Source organism: Lycium barbarum, chromosome 1 (genome assembly GCF_019175385.1).
Source record: "Lycium barbarum isolate Lr01 chromosome 1, ASM1917538v2, whole genome shotgun sequence".
Lineage (NCBI taxonomy): Eukaryota > Viridiplantae > Streptophyta > Magnoliopsida > Solanales > Solanaceae > Lycium > Lycium barbarum.
The window spans coordinates 121,161,111-121,168,221 of record NC_083337.1 but is presented as its reverse complement, the minus strand read 5'-3'; positions in this window follow the sequence as shown (position 1 = coordinate 121,168,221).

The following is a 7,111-nucleotide window of genomic DNA, read 5'->3' as shown; positions in this document are numbered from 1 at the left end:
AAGTTTCAATTTTAATTAGGACATAAATTGTTTATAAATTGTATTTAGTGTAAAAATATTATTATTGGAGATTAGGAATTAATTAATCGTGATTAGATTATTAAGTGGGAATTAGTAATTAATTTAATTAATTAAAGTTAATTAATAAAGTGGGTCCCACCCGATTTTTTTTTTTTTTTTTAAAAACGGATGTCCTTGACTTCGATAAGCTATTTCATACTATATTGACATATGTCTATGGTTCCTAAGGCTCTTTTGATGTGATCTATAATGACATTCGAGGGATACTTGATATGATTGTCGCTATTGATACTCAGGTGTTAATCCCTTCTTTTCATTCTGTTTGAGTCTTGATAATGTTTTAAATTGCATATGGTTTCTCACTACTCTGCTCGTGCATGCCTCAATATGTCTTTCACCGAGTCCCGGGCCGGGTATGTTATCGTGCACAGTTTCACTGCATTGTTCACCGAGTCTCTCACTAGAGGGCCGGGTACGGTATATATACATATATATGATGATATGATGATATGATGATATGACGATATGACGATATGATGATATGATGATATGATGATATGACGATATGATGATATGATGACATGTTATGGCGGCCCGGAGGGCATATGATGACTTTATTCACCGAGTCTCTCACTAGAGGGCCGGTGTCACGACCCGGCTAGGGGGCCGCGACGAGCATCCGGTGCTACCCCACCCGAGCACCCCCTTATCGTACATAACATAACATCTAGGTGAACCATAAGTCAATTCGTTCTTTTCTTATCATTAATCATATTGATCCCATTAGACGACCATCATCATTTAACATATCATAGGCATTTGTGCCACATCATAAGTACAAGGCCGACGTGGCTAACAAAAGATATACAAAACATGGACCGACATGGCCGAACATCTCTACCCACATACACATGACTACGAGCCTCTAAGAGTATGACATATCGTATGAGCGGGACAGGACCCCGCTATGCCCATAATTATATACACAAAAGAATAAGTACCCAAAAGCTACGGCTCCGAAAGAAATGGAGCTCTGCTATGCAATCTCTGAATAAGCAGTAATGGATCAGGTCTGTCTCCGTGTGCACCTGCGGGCATGACGCAGCGTCCACAAACAAAAGGACGTCAGTACGAAGAATGTACTGAGTATGTAAAGCATGATCAACATCAATATAGAAGCATAATAGATATCATATGAAAATAGCATAGGAGGGGAGACAGTAATATCATCATCATCATGTCGCTTACTTGCATACATCGTCGTTCGTATCCCATAATAATACTCGTACCATACTTGTGCTCATATTCATATACATGTCCTTATTCGTATTCTTATACATAGTCTTATCACATTCATATTCATATTATATACATAGTCATTTCATATACATAGCATTTACATAGCATACCCGACCTCATATGATCGGTGTCTTATACATGCTTGGCCAAACAAGGCTCAAGGTCATACATACCTGGCCCTACCAAGGCATCAGGGTTATCCGTACCATCTGCAGAGGTGTGTGCGCGTTTCGTAATCGTATACATACTTTATACATAGTCATATACATATAGTCTTACCCGACATCATAAGCTCGGGGTCTTATCATAGCCCTTCATAGGCATACATATACATATATCATAGCTCGTACGCATCTCTAATCTCATTTTACTCTCATCATCATTGTCACGACCCAACCCGTAGGTCGTGACTAGTGCCCGAACTGGGCACCCGAACATACTCATCAATTCCGAATCGCATACAAATAGCGTATACAGGCACAAATATCACACGCTGCCACAAATCATATCAAGCTGTCTCAGACACATTTCAAACACAACCATATATGTACATATATATCAGAAGCCGACTAGGCTATCAAATGGCACAACGGCCCAAAACATATACAAATGCACGCCGACGAGGCTGCCATGGCGAGTGTGATCATACAAACACACCTGACAAGAAGTAGGCACAACCCACGTATACGTCTACAGACCTCTAAACAGACCAACCGAATCATATGGCGGGACAGGGCCCCGCCGTACCCCTGAACAAATATATACATATACAACGAACGAAGATATATACCAAAATGTAGGTTCCGGAATAAGAGGATCACCAAACTGTGCGTCTGTACCTGCGGGCATGAAACGCAGCCCCCCCCCCCCGAAGAAAGGGGATCAGTACGAAATATGTACTGAGTATGCAAAGCAGAAGATACAGGAATCCAACCATAAGTGAAGCATAAGGTACAGAAGGAAATACAAAATCAGTATATCAAAACCGGTACGGAAATCATATGTATAAGAATGCAAATCAAAATCATGCATAAGGCTCAGGAACGTGGTCACCACTCCGACGCTGATGCCACAACACAGCATAACTCCAGAAGGTTTCAAATCTCCGTACAACCCCGTACATAACACATCATCACAACAAATCATAAGCCATATCACAGCATAACTCCATAAACGGAACCCGGCCCTATGGCGAGGTCTCGGGAACCGTAACACAGCATACTGCCGAATATATCATAGTGCGCACGATAAAAAAACCGGCCCGGGAACCGGCGAACGATATCATAGTAATAGGCACGAGCAGAGTAGTGCGGAAACCATATGCATATACACAATTTAATTCCCAGACTCGACAAATAAATACACTTATATATATATATATATATATATATATATATATATATATATAGAGAGAGAGAGAGAGAGAGAGAGAGAGAGAGAGAGAGAGAGAGAGAGAGAGAGAGAGGTCAGAAGGTGCAAAATAGGTATCGAGTCTGTCAGAATTAGTATACAAAAATATGAGCCTTTAAATTTACAAAACTTTCGAAAAATACTTCATAAGCCAATTTCTGAAAATTGTGAGTCGTTCACATTTAGGAGCTTTCAAATCTCTTATGGAACAAATAAAACGGAGCCTTAAATTCATAGGCAAAAGTCCCATCTTTATATCATACGAAAGTAGATTAATTAAGACAAACGATGGACGTCTCAGGACTAGTGGGCCCACCTCGGTCAAATCGAGGTGGCGAACATAAATCACGAACATTAGACTTTATGGAGTCATCCAAGGAAGTTTCTAGGAGATTCGGTTACGCTTATGAAATATAAGAATGTTTGATCACTTTTCCAACTAAACATAAGAATTGTGATTCAATTACATTGAATGAATAGTACCCAAAATCTAGCTCGGGTTTCTAAGGACAGGATCATCCCCGAGGTTCACATCTCAACCTAGAATAACTAGGACATGCCAAAAGAATAAAATGGATAGCTTTACATACCTCACTTGCGCCTTACGCTCGTCCAAACTCAATCTCCGTTTCGTCCAAAATCTACAATTGGTCATAGTTGCCAAATATAAGTTTCAAGCTTTTAGAATTTCAAGTCTTAAATTCATATTGTCTACCGAAATTTCGGCAGCATTTTCCCTGTAAATACACCATCCCCAAAATTCAACTTGGCCAATTCCAATCAACAACAATGCCAACAACCATACTAACAATTCCAATAATCAACCCAAGATACATTCTAACAACTCAATCAATATACTACTTCCTTCAAGACCTTCCAACTCCAATGAACACTCCAACTTGCTAAGGACCCTTCAATTAGTAGGAAATGATTTTTAAAGAAATTTTTTCCCAACATTCTTGTTGATTTTTGCTATGGCCGAATGGCCTAGAGCTTTTCTCCTTCTTTTTTGTTCTTGAGACTTCTTGAAATTTCTAGAGAGTTAATGGATTAAGATGACTTGGTCATCTTTTATTTGACTCATTTAACTCTCATGTGGGCTTAATCCCACCACTAGGTGGACGGCCACATGGCCCAAATGGTCAAGCCCAATTTTTTTTTTGTTTTGCACTTCATGAAATTTTTTAATTTTTTCCAAATTTCCAAATTTGCCCTTGGCCTTCTTCCTTATTTCCGCATCCGTATTTCTCATGAATATCACACATATGTTAAATAACATAAAAACATAGTCTCATTTCCTACAAGACAATATTATTTCAAATTTCTCAAACGCGCAAAACACGGGATATAACAATCATTACTATCCTCATCATTATCGTTACATCTACATTATAGACTTACTCGTCATACGAGGAACATAGTATAATCATAGTACATATCAAGGGTCATGAGCTTATGAGCTCTGAATGTCAACCATGTGAAGACAACATACTCATATAGAGGAATTAGGAATTTGGCCAAGAACCATGCCTTATGAAAGAAGGGTTAGCCTTACATACCTTTCCGTCGAACTATTCTACACTTGCACGTTCCCTTCCAATGCTAGCGTTTATACCTTCATTAATATCATAACAATGGCCATTAGTCATTCACATTATCCACATTATCTAGATTCCTCAATTTGCCTTTAATTCACCCACATTCATGGTCATAACACCCATCTTCGTCCATTCGTCTAAAGTGTTTAGTTCATGATCTTAATACCATTTATAACACATTCATATCACAACACAACAACATTCATAACTCAATTCAAACTATTTCTCAAAATGTCACTATTCATCATTCATGACCTAGTTGACAACATTTTCTACAATCCATGTATTTTAATTCTCCAATACCTTAAACATCTTGTAAAAATCATGAATCGTACCTTAGAAGTTGTAGGAACAAGCTTTGGTTGATAATACTCCTCTTTGAGCAAAACCCTAGTTTTTCTCCATTTGGATTTTTTTTACTTGGATGATCCTTGATGATTCCCTTATCCTTGATTCACTTGTCTTAATGTTATTGATGGCTTATAATCCTTGAAAACTCATATAATAAATGTAGAGAGAAGTTTTAGAGAGAAGTGGTGTAGTGTTGTAATGAAATAAAATAAGTCTGGATGAGGATATTTAATGAATTGGAAAATCTGTGCTGGGTGAACAGTGGTCGTCCATGGAGGTTTACGGTCCGTATTTCAGTTTACGGACCGTCCCTCATGGTCGTCTTTAAGCTTAAGCAGGACCAGAAACTTTGGCCTGCATGCATGGTTGTTTACGTCCATGGTTTACGGGCCGTAAATCACTTTACGATCCGTCCACCAGGTCGTGTTTAGCCATTTCCTCGGCTGGCAGAAAGTTGAAGTTGGGCATGCCAGTTTACGACTTCAACTTTACGTACCGTATTGGACTTTACGGTCTGTATTTTGCACTATACGACCACTGGGCAGTTTTGCCAACTTTCAATTTTTTCTTATTTCTCGACTTTTTATTCTAATCATCCACATCCCTTTACATACATTTCCCATGAAACATTATACAATTGCACTCCTCGCACATATCATTAGTTCATTTACTTGCGTACCAACGGGAAATTTTCCGAGGTGTAACAGTCGGGTACGGTATATATGTATATGATATATGATATTGACATGTATGATTTATGTTTCAAAGGCAAGTGTTTTGGTTTTCTGAACATTGTACTTCTTTCCTATACTCCTTATTTCAGTTATAATCCTTCTACTGTAATTCATGTTTTACATACTCAGTACATATTTTGTACTGACCCCCTTTCTTCGGGGGGCTGCGTTTCATGCCAGCAGGTGCAGTACTCGCTTTGGTAATCCGCCAGCTTAGGATTTCCTTTCTGCTGTCTTGGAGAGCTCCATCGTTCCGGAGCCTAGATTTTGGTACAGACTTCCTGATATGTATATATGTATATGTTTTTGTCCAGGGGTACGACGGGGCCCTGTCCCGTCATATGTTACTGTTGATACTCTTAGAGGTCTGTAGACATGTATGTGGGTTGTGTTTAGATGTGGTCAATTGTGCCTATATGGTCATTATGGATGTTCTAGCGCTGTAGCAGCCTTGTCGGCTTGCATATATTATCGTTTTGTTGTGGCAGCCTTGTCGGCTTTCATATATTATTGTTCTGTTGTAGCAGCCTTGCCGGCTTGCATATATCATCGTTTCGTAGTGGCAGCCTTTTCGGCTTGCGTAATATTCTGATATGTAGTGGTAGTCTTGTCGGCTTGCGTGGAATAAAAGTATATACAGTAGCAGCCTCGTCGGCTTGCGTATGTTATTACATTGTGATTGATTGAGGACCTATAGTATCAGTCCGATTATGTTTGACAGGTACATACAGTTGTCCAGCTCAGGCACTAGTCATGGCCCACGGGGCTGGGTCGTGACAAAAGTAGTATCAGAGCAGTTCATCCTCGGAGTGTCTACAGACTGTGTCTAGTAGAGTCTTGTTTATCAGTGTGTTGTGAACCACATCTATAAACAGGAAGCTGCAGGACATTTAGGATGTCATCTTTTCTTCTTACCCTAGATTGTGCAATAGAGCAGTATTATCAGGATAAACCTTTTCTAACAGATTATTATGTTTACAGCTATGCCTCCGAAGAAAGCGACAGCTGCCCAGAAGGGCAAATCGGTAGCAGGGGATACTAGCCAGACTCGGAGAGTTACTAGGGCCTGTGCCCAGACTATGCTGAGATTATGCTCCAATCCGTGAGTTCTGCTACACCGCCACTTCCAGAGGAACCTAGGGTAGCAACAGCTCCGGGTTAGGGGGCGGCTCCACCGCCAGTCCCTGAGGTTCCAGCACCCGAGCCTCCAGCTCCTCAGCCAGGGGCGGAGGATAGAGCCATGAGAGATGCAGTTCAGTTACTCACCAGATTAATGGCAGGACAGGCTCGCAGGCATGGACTAGGGGTTGACCAGACGGATAGATATGATAGTTTGAGGGCCCGTGACTTCCTATGTTGTAATCCTCCAGAGTTTTTCGGGTCGAAGCCCGAGGATGATCCATAGGAGTTTATTCGGCAGATGCAGTGTACGTTGCGGATAATGAAGGCTTCTGAGACTGAGTCTGTTGAGTTAGCTTCGTATCGACTGCGGGATGTAGCTGTCAATTGGTATGAGTTGTGGGAGTTTTCTAGGGGCGAGGATGCTCCTCCAGCAGTATGGGAAGAGTTTGTGGAGGCCTTCCTTGGCCACTTTCTGCCTTTAGAGATGCGGCGAGTTAGAGTTGATAGATTCTTACACATGAGGCAGAATGGCAGGAGCGTTCGGGATTATAGTCTTGAGTTTGATTCGTTGGCCAG